Below are 15,682 nucleotides of genomic sequence, written 5' to 3'. Positions count from 1 at the left end.
TCTTACTTATTTCATATATGTGTGTGTGTGTGTGTGTGTGTGGTCATATCCAACTCAGTCCTATTTCCTGTTCCTCAGAGATTGATTCATGCACAGCCTGAAATTGTAGCTGGGAAACTGGACTCCTCTCTCCTCTGCAAACACAGTTTGCAGGTCAGATGCTCAGAAACATTTGCTCTTCATGTGCCTGAGGCAGCCTCAGAAATATTCACAGGCAGACCAGGACTGGTTATTCAGTTTTGGCACACTTCTGCTGTTCCCCTTCTGTGCTAGACTGAAAAATCCCCCAATGCACTCTCCCTGGCAAGAAGGGGGGGGGGGTTGGGGCAGCAGGAATTTGTGCTGAAGCACAACCACTATGGAGAGAACAGAATATTGGACTAGATCAGCCTTTGGTCTCAATCAGCAGAGCCATCCTTATCACAGAGGAACTGCGCCTGGAGAGACTTCTAATGAATCATAGTTCGCCTTGAGTGGGGCTGCTTGCTCCATTTTGGCACACTCCCACTGTCCTCTCCCTTCTATGCTAAACAGAAATGTTTGAAGCGCTTCATATTCGCTGCCTGTTAGCCTTATAACAGCCCTGTAAGGTAGGGGAATAAATTAGATTTAGTTCTCCTCTGAAGGTCCGATTGATAATTTCTGAAATAATTTTAAAACCAAAGCACAGTCACCTTTCGACATTCACACTTTACTAAACTTTGCAATGCAGTTCTCCAGCCACACAGCGGGTACAAAAATGCATTTTCGTGGGTAAAATATGCATTAAAATGCACTTATTGAAAATAACCAGCAAAAATGGGAGGGGGGATACTTTGCAAGAATGTGCATATTTGGGAAGAATTGCATACAAACTCATGCATGTTGTGAGAGATCTGAGTCAGATGCTGATGAATTTTCATGCCGTAAAAACAACAACGACATGCAAACTGATGTGAAAATGTGGACAGCATTGTGTTTTTATTATACAATGTGTGAAAGAGAGAAGGATAGGGAGGGAGAACTTGAAAGAACCCAAAATTGGCAGATTTGCTCCTCTCGAAAAGTAGGGCAATGTTATTAGCGCATAGCAGATGAAGTTATTTGTGTGTTTGGATGTGTATATGAGAGAAATTTGAGCTGCCATTCTGGGTTTGTGGGGGGTTAAAATTTGCCCTAGTGTCTTTAACTCTGACTAAAAGGCTGCGGGTTTTTAAAAATCTGTTTTGGAAAAACTTGCAGGCACCAACACAATTTTTCCTAATGGGCAAGTAGCTATTTGGGAAGGAAAATTATATTGGGAAAGTGGCACTGGAGGAAATGGTTAAATGCCCTCTTCCGTCAGTGCTGTGGTCCTCATCTGAATCCATCCCACCCCAGCTGCTTTTTACAACAAAAACAACAAAAACAAACAACCCAAAAAACAGAAAGCGGGGAGATCTGATCATAGATCTCCTCTAGTTTGGTAGCCAGAGATTACAGCTTGCCCTAAAACAGGCATGGGACTGATTTTTCAGCCCGAAGACCACAAATCAAATACAAATCAATATAAATGCTACCTTTATACAGTAGGCAAGTTTCTACACATTCATGGGGTAGTGGGCTGCCTAGGCTGCTTTTGAACTCTCAGTAACAGTTCACAGCCCCTTTTCAAGGCTATCTGTGGCCTCTCAGAGCTGGACAAGGTTTTGCAAAGTAAATTTATGCATAGTACAAAGCAGATCCCTTTTAGCAAGCTACAACGGGGAGGTGGTTCTGGGGAGTGACCCCTGGCCCCAAACCTGACCCCTGGTGTCTTGATTTTTCACTGGCAAAATTTTGGAGGCTTTGCACACCAGAGAGTGTCAGTTTGATCACATACACCAGATAAAGATGAGCAAGGGAGGGTCCAGGGGCAATTGGACCGGCTTGCTATCTGCAGGGGTCTTTCTACTGCTACCTGTAGCTTTGGGAACAAGGCTCTGGGGCTCTGAGAGACAGGTGTTTGGAAGCCTGCTTGGCAGAGCCTTTCCTGCACTAGCAGATATTCTTGGTCTGTTGAATTCCTCTACCTGCCACAACGCATTATTTCCGCTGGGCTGAGGAGACACAGCATTATGGGGATTTGCCCGGGGGCCAGCGCCACGTCAAGAGATTTTGCACCTGTGCATGGGAATTGCTGGATCCCTTTGCCACAAGAAGCCTTGAGAAAAGGAGCCAGATGCAGGGCAGGGAGCGAGGAAGGCCAAGCAAAGGCGAGAGAGGGTTTTTTTTCGGGGGGGGGGATAGAGGGTGGAAGCAAAGAAACAAGAGCACCCGAGAACAGAGAAACCAAAAGGGGAGGAGGAAGGAAATAAGCAATGAAGCAGCATTATTTGGTTGGAGAACTGCCTTGCAAAATTCAGCATTCCATTTCATGTACTGAAATAAGTTTGCCTTTAAATGCAAACAGAACCAAACGTCTCCTCCATCCTTATACTCAGACCAGCTGGGCTTGAGTGTCCGAAGTTCCAGAAAATACAGTCCCCTCTTTTGCTGCTTCTGTTTGCATTTAAAGGCAAACTTATTTCAGTACATGAAACAGAATGCAGCCATCCTTTGAAATTCAAGCATCTCTGAATTTTGCAAGGCAGTTCTCCAACCAAGCAATGCATACAAAATTGCACATAAAGTTTGTATTCAAATGTAGATGTTAGTAAAAAAATAACATACAAATGTGCCTGATATTAGGGTAAATCACTTGGGGGGAGGGAAGTGTATATTAGGCAAAACCAAGTAGAAATTCTTTTGTTTAATTAGTGCTAAAAAGCTGGTGAATTTTCATATTTGTTAAAAAATCTGAAAACTGATGTGGAAATATAAAGAACTGAACATTTATCAGAAAAATGAGAAACTGAGAGAAACTGAAATGGTGAGTTTCGTCCATCTCTACCTGAGAACACTGGTGCAGTTAGGTAATTTGAAACTCTGGATTTAATAGCGCCCCCCCCGGTATGTGTGTGTGTGTGTGTGTGAGAGAGAGAGAGAGAGAGATGGCAATGTCTATTACTTCAAATGGTCTCATGGGGTGCAGGGTGAGGAATCTATCGGCCCAAGGGTCTCATTCCCTCCTTAGCAACTTTCCAAGGGCCACATGCCAGAGGCAAAGGTGGGAGGGGCAATCAATGCAAATGTTACCTGTACAATAGGCTGGTTTATGCACATAGTGCCACACACCTCTCACTATCCTCCACCCAGACAAGCAAGAGGCACCATCAGAGCTTAAGGGACACATTCCAGCCAGGCAAAAACAGCTGGAGTCTGAAGCAGGGCGAGTGAAGGTTATGGGCCGAGGGAGATGGGCCTGGGGAGAGGTCCCAGGGCCACATGCAGAGGCTTGGAGGGCTGCATTTGACCCTGGGACTGCAGTTCCCCATGTCTGCCTTAGATGATAATATGTATTACAGTGGTACCTCGGGTTACAGCTGCTTCATGTTACAGATGCTTCAGGTTACAGACTCCGCTAACCCAGAAATAGTACCTCAGGTTAAGAACTTTGCTTCAGGATGAGAACAGAAATTCCGCAGGGGCAGCGGGAGGCCCCATTAGCTAAAGTGGTGCTTCAGGTTAAGAACAGTTTCAGGTTAAGAACAGACCTCCAGAACGAATTAAGTTCTTAACCCGAGGTACCACTGTACTTCAAAATCTGACAATCCATCCCTGCAAGTCCTACTCTGTTAGCAGATTGTTGGAGCCTGCAAAGCGCTTTGCAGGCACCACTGACCACCTGATCAGTGGCACCTGCAAACCCCCTTTTGACAAAGCCATGCCTTCACCTACCCCAGACCTGATGTCATACATGATGCCAATTGTAGAGGGAAGTGGGTGTAGCTTTTCCTTGTGGGCCAAACAGGGAGGCCTGGCAGACCCAATGAGGCCTGTGGGCTGGAGGTTCCCCACAGCACAGGAAGACAATTCCCTGCCCCAAAGGGGCTGCAATCTAAAATTCTACATGGGGCGGCAAACGAGGGAGAGGAGGGCGACAGCGGTCATGATAAATTAAAATACAACTTGAAATACAACTTCATTCTAAATGTACATTTAGAAATCAGGATTTGTGTATACTCTGACAAAAACAGCAGGGAGGGGAGGTTGAGATTCAGAAACTGGAGTGCAGGGTAGGGGGTTGGAGCACTGTGGAGGAAGGGGTGTGACTTTGCTTGTAGAAGGGGTGTGCTTTGCTTGCAGAAGGTCCTGGGTTCAATCCCAGGCATCTCCTGGAACTCTGCCTGAAACCCCGGAGAGCTGCTGCCATTCAGTGTGGACAATACTGAGCTACGTGGACTGGTGGATCAGCACCCGCAGTATGTTCCTGTCATAGCTGTCAACGTTTTCCCTTTTTTAAGGGAAATTCCCTTATTCCGAATAGGATTCCTCGCAAGAAAAGGGAAAAGTTGACAGCTATGATCCCTGTGCTCATCTCAGCCTCCCTTTTATTGTTCTCTCTGCAACAGAGTGACATGGCGACCCCTCTGAAATCTGCTAATCCAGCAAAGGTTGTTAGACAGCAGAAAATGTGTTCCAAGAGTGCTGATATTCCTGGCAGCCAGCAAGGTACGCCAGCAACCCGTGCAAAAGGGAAGGTTCTGTAGCTATTCAGCAGAAATAGCTGAAGGGGGTGTATGTCTCTGGGGGAAACCTGTTCTGCAAGAATCTGGGTAGTGTCCAGCCTCACTTGACCACCAGGCGTCACTAGTGCTTCGGCTGAGGCAGCTGCTTCTCAAGGGGTGGAAATTATCTTCCTTTATAAGGTTCAGAATCTGTCCCACAGCTTTTGCACAATGTTGGGTTATAAAGCACTCTTCACCAGGCCAGAGTTGAAATCCAACCCACTTGGAAGCTGGCAGAGGCTGTTATGACACCATCCCAAGATGATCAGAGTTGCTTTTGTCAATCCAGAAGGCAGGCATCATGCCTGAGCTGTAGGAAATGGGGCAGACATTGCCTTGGTCAGAGCAGCAAATGGCGCTTCCCCCAAAACCAATTTGTGTATGTATTTCATATTTTAAGTCTGAGCTTCAGCACTTCAGCACCCAGGACAGAAAACTCCACAAGGACTTCTCCCCATCTTGTTTCTTATGTGATTAATAAGCCGAGTAACAATTTGCTCCATTTTATGAAACACCAAATCAACTGCTGGGAAGATGCCTGTTTAACTGAGACATTTGGAATCCGAGGATACTCAAGGATACCTGGGCAGCACCCAGCAGCATTAAAACCACGGTGAATCATAAAAATGTAAAAGGAAAGGAAATAAAATAGTATCACAAGGATTTAAGAGACCAGGGTTCTAACCCCACTTAGCCATGAAACTCACTGGGTACCCTGGGCCAGACTGCCTCTCTGTTGTGAGGATAAATTATTATTATTATTATTATTATTATTATTATTATTATTATTATTATTATTATTAATATAGTTATTATTAATTGACAACAAACCACAGAAGCAAAAATAAAGTATCACCAATGCACTTCATCCCCCCCAAACCAGCAAAGAGATGATTCCAAAGTACATTTCTGACTGTTAACCTTGCAGACCAGCAGCACATCAAACGTTCCCAGTTCTAAATGGATCAAGATTTCCCAAAGCTACTCTCTTTTAAATTTTAAAAAATAATAAATTGAAGAATGAATAGTTGCATCTGTTTGGGACCTGAAAGTGAGGCGCAGTGACCAAGAGAATATGGTTGGTAGGTTGACAAGTGTGTCCTTTATTTCTAGCTCGTAAATGTTGGATGGAAAACATGACATGAGATCGGGACTGTTTAGCAGATTCTCACGTCTGTGTTCTGGTTTGCCATGTTTGAGCATCGTGACACTACTCAGGCTCACATTGCCCTATCTCTGCATCAGGAAAAGGGATGAGGTGCAATGGACTCATAGACTACCCACAAGGGAAGCTGTCAGTTCCAGGTATTTGTTACCATTACCCTTCTCCAGGTGACCAACTTCACTTGGGATGTTCTAGTTCTTGTGAAACAGAAACGGCCACCCCCAGGGACCGAGAGGGAAAGTGCAATAATGAGATCAGACAGCTGTGGAGATAGGGGTGGTGGTAGCAAAGATGCTGAACTCATAACACCTACAATTCCAGCAGGATCTTCAGCTCATTGATGGGAAGCGCTGCAGAGATGGGCCAAAGATTTAAGGGTTTATTCCTCCACCACTGAAACCAATCATTAATGCTATTTGTATCCCTAGAAGCCTTCCAGATTTTTTTTTTAATTTAAAGAGGACTAGAAGCTTGTGGGTGCTTTTGTAACAGCTGCTTATATGCAAGAGAAGCATGGGGTTGGGGCATGCCGGATTCAGCAGGCAGTACGAGTCAGTCCCCCCTCAAAGCTACCCCAAAGCTTCCCTACCTCCTTCCAGGCCCTTCTTGTCAGCCATTTGCAAAGATACACACTTTATTTTTCCACAGGCCTTCTTTCCAAAAGGCCAAACACACTCTCTCCAGCCTGAACAAAGCAGGTGAGGGGCATCTAATAGTCATCAGCTACCAACCACCAAGCGGGACGCGGGTGGCGCTGTGGGTTAAACCACAGAGCCTAAGAAAGCGGCAGAGATAGCACAGGATAGTACGCACCCCGGAAATGATCTCTTTCAGCTTCTGCCTTCTGGAAGAAGGTATAGAGTTATAAAGGCCAGGACTAGCTGCCTGAAAAACAGTTTCTATGCGAATGCAATTCTGGTTCTAAACGCAGCATAAGGGGCCTCTGTAGTATAGTGTATTTTAAAATAGGGTTTTAGAGTTTTTAGGGGCTTTTGAATGTTTTATGTAGTTTTTATGTAGTTTTATGTAGTTTTGCAATTTCATTGTCCTGCATGGGACAATGACAATAAAGATATATATCTATCTAGGACTTGCCAATCAGAAGGTCGGCGGTTCGAATCCCTGTGACGGGGTGAGCTCCTGTTGCTCGGTCCCTGCTCCTGCCAACCTAGCAGTTCGAAAGCACATCAAAGTGCAAGTAGATAAATAGGTACCACTCTGGCGGGAAGGTAAACGGTGTTTCTGTGCACTGCTCTGGTTCGCCAGGAGTGGCTTAGTCATGCTGGCCACATGACCCGGAAGCTGTACACCAGCTCCCTTGGCCAGTAAAACGAGATGAGCGCCGCAACCCCAGAGTCGGCCACGACTGGATCTAATGGTCAGGGGTCCCTTTACCTTCACCAGCCACCAGTGCTGATTTAAGTCTTCAGCACATAGTAAGGAAACAGCTAACAGCTGTACAAAAAGCTCAGTGAGAAGTTGGCTCACTAATTCTGTTCCTCAGAAAAGCACACCCCAATACATGATGCAAGTGGAATGGTCACTTCTACATCACCAAAAAAGGGGAAAGCATCACCACCCTCCAAAAGAGGACACAGCTTTCCATAAAAGTTGCATGTGCTAGAAAAGATGGTGCTCCTCTGCCTAAAAATGGCATATGCTAATTTATATGTATGGGAGCATTTAAAAAAAAAAAAAAAGCTCACCAATTTAAACAGAAAAATGTTCAGCTCAACACAATAATACAATAAACGCACACCATCTTCCTCCAAGAGTATTAAGTCCAGAGTCTAAAATCACCTCACTGTACCATAGAGGACAGCTTTTCTGCAGCTTAAAGAATTGTGTGGAAATGGAATTTCTGTCAGAGCTGTTTTTCTCCTCCTTCCCCCTACAACATCTAGGTGGCCCAGAAGACGGCCTTCTCTGTGGCAGCCCCTAAGCTGGGCAATTCCCGCCCCACAAAAGTACACCTGGCACCATCATTGTACTGCACCCTGGCCTTTGACACCCAAGGTGCGCATTACTAGGACCCAGCCTATTCTTCTGATTGTAAATGCTGGTTGTGGGAGGAAGGGTATTGTTTTGGTTTGATTATGTATTTTGTGTTTTTATCCTGTATTTTTTATGCTGTGAACCACCCTGTGATCTTCGAATGAAGACCGGTATACAGAGTTAATTAAATAGTTTTAGCTGACTCTCTCTCTCTCTCTCTGTGTGTGTGTGTTATGGTTTTATGACCATCCTGGGACCTCATGATGAAAGGCAGGTAAGAAACCCCGATTGAACCACCACCACAGGACAAGCTATGCCTCCAGTCCCCCACTCATCTCCATGCTTTGTTAATAACCAGCACTTTGTTAAGACCATTAACTCTTCACTGCTTTCCACAATAAACACTTAAAAGCTTGATCTGTTTCTACCGCAGGCTACAAAAAACAGCAAGGGCAAAGCTTTTGCTAATAGCCAAGGAAGGCCTGGGAGCCAATAACCCCACAAGTCATTGGGATAAATGGCTGGTATTGATCGGTGTTTATGTCTGCGGTGTTTCAGCTGGGGAAAAACCCAGCCTGCTGTTCCCATCCTCAGCTTGAACCTTTCACTTCTGACATGAAAATGAAAGAGGTGATGAACCCACAAATAGAGATTTGTGGGGAGAAATTTAATTCAGTTTGCACTTAAAAGCGAGGCTACCTGGTTTTGCACTTTACAAAAACAAAATGCAAAGTGAAAGGCAGCCACCCATCAAAATTTGCGTTAAAATGTGTATATTTGCTGATGAATTTTCATGAGGACTTAAAAAAAACAAATCACAAATTGTTATTGAAAAATATCGAGAACTGAATTTAAGACTGGAAAATGAGAAACTGAAAGAAATCAAATTGAACAGATTTGCCCATTCCTACCCATCAAGCCTGTTGTCTTTGTCCATGGAGTTTTCTTGGCAGGGATACTGGAGTGGCTTGCCGGTTCCTACTCCAGGTGGATCACGTTTGGTCAAAACTCTCCACTATGACCTGATCATCTTGGGTGCCCTGCTCGGCATAGTTCATAGCTTCTCTGAGTTCTTCAAGCCCCTTCGCCACGGCAAGGCAGTGATCCATGAAGGGGAGAAGCTATTGGGCATCGAGTAAAATGGTTTGAGAACTGGCTTTACCCATCAAAACCCTGGCAGCCACGTTCTGCACTATCTGAAGCTTCTAAGTCATCTCCAAGGGCAGTCCCACACAGAACACACTGCAGTAGTCAAAATGTGAGGTTATCAGAAAGGCACAGTGGGAGCTTGCAAAAAACATGCGCTGGATTATGGAGAAAGCTAGAGAGTTCCAGAAAGACATCTACTTCTGCTTCATTGACTATGCAAAAGCCTTTGACTGTGTTGACCACAGCAAACTATGGCAAGTTCTTAAAGAAATGGGAGTGCCTGATCACCTCATCTGTCTCCTGAGAAATCTCTATGTGGGACAAGAAGCTACAGTTAGAACTGGATATGGAACAACTGATTGGTTCCAAATTGGGAAAGGAGTACGGTAAGACTGTATATTGTCTCCCTGCTTATTTAACTTATATGCAGAATTCATCATGCGAAAGGCTGGGCTGGATGAATCCCAAGCCGGAATTAAGATTGCCGGAAGAAATATCAACAACCTCAGATATGCAGATGACACAACCTTGATGGCAGAAAGTGAAGAGGAATTAAAGAACCTTTTAATGAGGGTGAAAGAGGAGAGTGCAAAATATGGTCTGAAGCTCAACATCAAAAAAACGAAGATCATGGCCACTGGGCCCATCACCTCCTGGCAAATAGAAGGGGAAGAAATGGAGGCAGTGAGAGATTTTACTTTCTTGGGCTCCATGATCAGTGCAGATGGTGACAGCAGTCACGAAATTAAAAGACGCCTGCTCCTTGGGAGAAAGGCGATGGCAAACCTAGACAACATCTTAAAAAGCAGAGACATCACCTTGCCAACAAAGGTCCGTATAGTAAAAGCCATGGTTTTCCCAGTAGTGATGTATGGAAGTGAGAGCTGGACCATCAAGAAGGCTGATCGCCGAAGAATTGATGCTTTTGAATTATGGTGCTGGAGGAGACTCTTGAGAGTCCCATGGACTGCAAGATCAAACCTCTCCATTCTGAAGGAAATCAGCCCTGAGCGCTCACTGGAAGGACAGATCGTGAAGCTGAGGCTCCAATACTTTGGCCACCTCATGAGAAGAGAAGACTCCCTGGAAAAGACCCTGATGTTGGGAAAGATGGAGGGCACAAGGAGAAGGGGACGACAGAGAATGAGATGGTTGGATGGTGTTCTTGAAGCTACCAGCATGAGTTTGATGAAACTGCGGGAGGCAGTGGAGGTCAGAAGTGCCTGGCGTGCTCTGGTCCATGGGGTCACGAAGAGTCGGACACGACTAAACGACTAAACAACAACAACCCATCAAGCAATGAGATTAGGAGACGGTTGTTCACTCAAAATATCTCCCAGCAACATGGCAAATAATCAGGGCAACATGAGTTGCAGTGTCGTGTTCTGATCCGGTGAAGGAGCCCACAGAGTGAGACTGGTCAGGACTTGCAGAACCATGGAGAGCTCCAAGTAAGCCACTTGCTCTGACAGCAGACTGAGCCTTTTAAAGCTCTCCCAGGCTCCGCCCCCTTGTGGAGCATCTAAATTCTTAAAGGGCCAATGTGCTGGCCTGAAAATAGGCAGTCCTCCTACTTTCCATGGTCTCCCACCTTTGGCCGCTAGATGACTCTTTGGTTCCTTCCAACTCTACATTTCTATGATTCTATGAATGTGTGAATCAGAATGTAGATGCCTTTCAGACTTTGCCCTTCTCTCCAAATTTCGTGATAACAGTTCTGAGCACCAAAGAATGCAACCAAAAATGTTGGAAATGTGTGTTTTAGGATAAAAAAAATACATTGTGAAATAGACACACTGAGATAAGATACATATTTAAGTATATCATGTGTGATCAAAATATTAAACTTATGTAAATCTACCCACCCCAAATCCTATCAATGGCAGAGGCAAATGAATAAATAAGAATAAAGTTCATTGTGGGACTCCAGTTTTAATTCTGCAGCAACAAACCTTAGTTATCAATATTTAATTATTTAAACGTATTTATAAATGACTTAATTTAGAAAGGCAGGAGATCTGATCACAGATCTCCTTTTGTTTGGTCCTGCGAGATTGTTGCTTGCCTTAAAACAGGTGTGGGAATGCTTTTCAGCTTGAGGGCCGCACTTCTTTCTCAGCAACCTTTAAGGGCCACGTGCCAGTAGGATCAGAGGCAAAAAAAGTGGATGGAGCAATGAATGTAAATGTTACCTTGGTCCAGCGCAGAGGGCCTTCTGGCGGTTCCCTTGCTGCGAGAAGCCAAGTTACAGGGAACCAGGCAGAGGGCCTTCTCGGTAGTGGCACCCGCCCTGTGGAACACCCTCCCACTAGATGTCAAAGAGAAAAATAACTACCAAACTTTTAGAAGACATCTAAAGGCAGCCCTGTTTAGGGAAGCTTTTAATGTTTAATAGGTTATTGTATTTTAGTGTTTTGTTGGAAGCCGCCCAGAGTGGGCAGCCGCCCAGATGGGCAGGGTATAAATATATTATTATTATTATTATTATTATTATTATTATTATTATTATTATTATTATTATTATTATACCTCTGTGCAGTAGGGTATTTCTACGCACTCTTCTTACTCTCCTTCATCCAGACAAGGGAGAGGCATTCCTGGAGTTCAAGGGCAAAGAGGGTCTGTGAGGTGTGTGGCCTAGGGAGGTGTGTATGGCCTGGGGAGAGTTCAAGACTGGACTAATGAGAAACTGAGAGGACCAAAATTGATAGATTCTTCCATCCCTACGTTCAGGCACCACCCGTCCGACATGGTTGAGGATCGCTCACGCCAGGGAATATACATTTACAACTGTATCCCCATGGCAACATCAGCACATGGTCCTGAGTAAGCGGTTGGGTCAAAGTCTGCCACCGGCTTCTGGCTGCAATCAATGGCACGAGGCCCATTGATTGCAGCAACTCTGAGGTGCACACTCAGTATATATAAAAAAAGAGATTATATAAACACGCCCGCTTCCAGATGAATGAAAAGGTTGCTCTTTTCCCCATCTCGTGGAAATCACCCGGGGAGGGGCAGGGGGAGCTTCTCGGAAAGGAACTTTCTGTTGAAAGCTCGCCTAGGAGCAAATGATCAGCTAAAACAATTGGACAGCTCATTAGGGGGTGTATTCAAGCAGAAGGACCACAGCTGACCTTCCCGTGTGCCAGAATCTCTAAACGGCCAGGAGTTAAAATCTCCAGGAAGCGGCTGGCAGCTATTGGGTCAGGGAGGACAGCTCCTTCAGATGCACCAAACCTTGAGCAGGACCAACCCAGTCCACCCCACAGGAGGCTTGGGAACATTGGGTTGTAGCCAACCAAGTCCTACTCAAAGTAGACCCATTGAAATGACTGGAGCAACGTTCGCCATGCCCATTCATTTCAATGGCTCTCCTCTGAGCAGGAATCCTGTTGGATACAGCCCACAGGAAGCTGCCTTATACTGAGTCTGACCATTGGTGCACACAGCTCAGTATCACCTACACTGACTGGCAGCAGCTCTGCAGGGTTTCAAGAAGGGGCTTTTTCCCGGCTCAGAACGAATTAAGTACTTAACCCGAGGTACCACTGTATTGCGAACCCTAACCCCAGGCCCAGTTGTCCTAGTGTGTTGCTTCACTCCATTCAATTGTATGGAACAAGGCATTGTAATTGGGGAAATACTTGTGGCGCTCCTGTTGATACAGTCTGGATCTTCCCCAAATGCCCAAACAGAAACAACTACTATTTTTTAATTCCCGCTGCAGTTTGTTGTTAACAACTTTTCTATACCAGTTCAACAAAAAGTCCTCTGGGTGGCTTACAAAATCATAAATGCAGCACGTGCATTAAAACTGTCACAGAGACCAGCATAAGAACAAAGGAATCAACTACCGTATTTTTCACTCTATAAGACACACCAGACCACAAGACGCACCTCATTTTTGGAGGAGGAAAACAAGAAAAAAAATATTCTGAATCTCAGAAGCCAGAACAGTAAGAAGGATTGCTGCGCAGTGAAAGCAGCAATCCCTCTTGCTGTTCTGGCTTCTGGGATAGCTGCGCAGCCTGCATTCGCTCCATAAGAGGCACAAACATTTCCCCTTACTTTTTTAGCAGGGAAAAAGTGAGTCTTATAGATCAAAAAATACGGTATATACAGTGGTACCTCGGGTTACAGACGCTTCGGGTTACAGACACTCCAGGTTACAGATTCCGCTAACCCATAAATAGTACCTTGGATTAAGAACTTTGCTTCAGGATGAGAACAGAAATCACGCAGCGGCAGTGGGAGGCTCCATTAGCTAAAGTGGTACCTCAGGTTAAGAACAGTTTCAGGTTAAGATCAGACCTCCAGAACGAATTAAGTTCTTAACCCGAGGTACCACTGTATTCTGGAAAATAGTCTTTCTGTCTGTCTGTCTGCCTGCCTGCCCATCTGTTCTCTAAAGGTTTCGCCGCCTCTCAAGATGCCATCACAAAACTTGACATAAGGGTTCCCAAACTGGGGGCAGTGGTCGTTGTCAACATTTGGACACTAGCTGCCATTTTGAATCAAGATAGCGGACCAAAACACAACTTAGGTGTGATCTTTTAGGTATGAGTTAGGACACCACTCAATATATCATCATCAAGCTCGACATGAGGGTTCCTGAGGTGGGGGCAGTGGTCTTCAACAATGTTTGTATGTCAGGCATCATTTTGATGCAAGATGCTAGACTGAAACGTGACTTTGGGATGATTTTCCCATTTTTTGTCATAGGTTCACCTGCCTCTCAATCTATCATCTCCAAACTCTGCACAAGGATTCACAAGGTGGGGGCAGCCATCTTCATTTATGTTCCAGGTGCCATTTTGAATCAAGATGGCAGACCAAAATCCAACTTTGGTATGGCTTTGCCTGATGTCTTGGTGTGGCTCACTAATTACACTATCCATTTAAGAGAAACACCTTTTTTTTGGTTTCTACAAATTCCTGGGCAGTGCTGGGCACTCGCCGCCAAAAGCAAAGAGCAAAAGCAAAGAGCAAAACATATAATAAACCAGCATAAGAGGAGCATGAACCAGCAAAACTCAGCATAAATGTACTATCCTTACAAATAGCCACTGAACGCACAAGGGTTGGCTCCCATTATTTGATACAGCTGTATGGCAGCTGTATGTTGTGCTAAATTTCATTGCTACCAGTGGGTGTGTTGTGAACAATGAACGTCACTGGACAACGTTGCTACTCCCCCACCTTTTCTGCAACATGTGCTGCTGTTCTCTCATGATTCCCATATGAAAATAGCAGGAAAGAACTTTATGCCAATATACTACCCCAAATTTTGCAATTGGTTCCCCTAATTTCTGGGTTAATGGGGTTGCAGATAGAACCAGTTAACATGAAAGGACACTAAGCTATATTCCACTACATTCCTAGAAGTGACTTCTGCATTGTGTGAAAGCTCAAATAGAAATAGGAAATTAACAATGTCAGAGAAACGGAATAGATTACCACCTGAATGCAGCCTGAATGGGACTATGGTGGAGCAGAGTTCTAAAAACCACTCCTGATCTTCATTTTCTCTCCTACGGAAGGTCCCAGAGCTTTGTTGTCTATTGAAGCCCTCTCCCAGCCACACACCCCTTCCAGACTCTCATTTGTATGTTGCCACCGTGCCCAAGTGACTTCAAGCTCTCAAACTGTGCTTAGGGGAACCCTGTGCCTTTCAAAGTCTTCTGATGTGCAGGTTTTAAGTGGGTTCAGCTTTTTTTCCCTGGGATGGAGATTAAGAGACCAATGGTGGTGAGGTTCGCCTGATGAATCTCACAGTCTCTCTTGCGGGCACAGGAGCTGAACCCGAAAATAAAAAGCAAAAGGAAGCCATAAACACAGGAAGGTGCCCATCTAGCTCAGTATGGTCTACACAAACTAGCAGCAGGTCTCCAGGGTTTCAGACCCAAGGTCTTCCCCAGCTCTACCAGGAAACGTCAGGGAATCGAACCTGGGAACCTGCTGCATGCAAAGCAGATGCTCAAAGGCATGGTCAGTCTTTGTTTTGTTGCCTCTGCAACAAGGGCCCTGCTGGCATACAGTGGTACCTCAGGTTACAGACGCTTCAGGTTGCAGACGCTTCAGGTTACAGACTCCGCTAACCCAGAAATAGTACCTCGGGTTAAGAACTTTGCTTCAGGATGAGAACAGAAATCGTGCTCCGGCGGCGCGGTGGCAGCAGGAGGCCCCATTAGCTAAAGTGGTGCTTCAGATTAAGAACAGTTTCAGGTTAAGAACAGACCTCCAGAATGAATTGAGTTCTTAACCTGAGGTACCATTGTACTTGCAAATAGCCCCCCACCCAGCATTTTCACCTGCCAACTCCTGGAGGGTGAGGGAAGGACAGAAGGAGGGAAAGAAAGCAAATTGTCATGCCTTACAGTTAAGGATTAGTCTGAAATCCAACTTGCTGGCAGCTCCTCCGGGCTGTAAGCTCCCACTTTCAAAAGTTGCAGGTGGAGCAGGGTGGGCTGGTGGTTCTTTCCCTTTCCATCGCACTCACCTGAGCAGGTGAGCCAGGTAGCAGTGCCTAGGAGAGCAATCCTTCCGTCACACTGATATGGCTGTGGGCAGAATGGCATCCAAGCCCGGGTTGCGGAAAACAGCACATCCAACTGCTCTGCCCTCTTCTTCCTCCCCAGCCAGCACCCATTTCCACCCATTTGCCCTCCAGGCTTGTTTGTGATTTGCAGTGGCCCTGGCAAGATTTAGAGTGGGGAGGAGGAGGAGGAGGACACAGCAGGCAGCGAGGGGGTGAGGTCTCAGCAAA

The sequence above is a fragment of the Podarcis vaucheri genome, assembly GCF_965113315.1.
Source record: "Podarcis vaucheri genome assembly, chromosome: 14".
NCBI lineage: Eukaryota > Metazoa > Chordata > Lepidosauria > Squamata > Lacertidae > Podarcis > Podarcis vaucheri.
Note: the sequence above shows the minus strand (reverse complement) of the source record.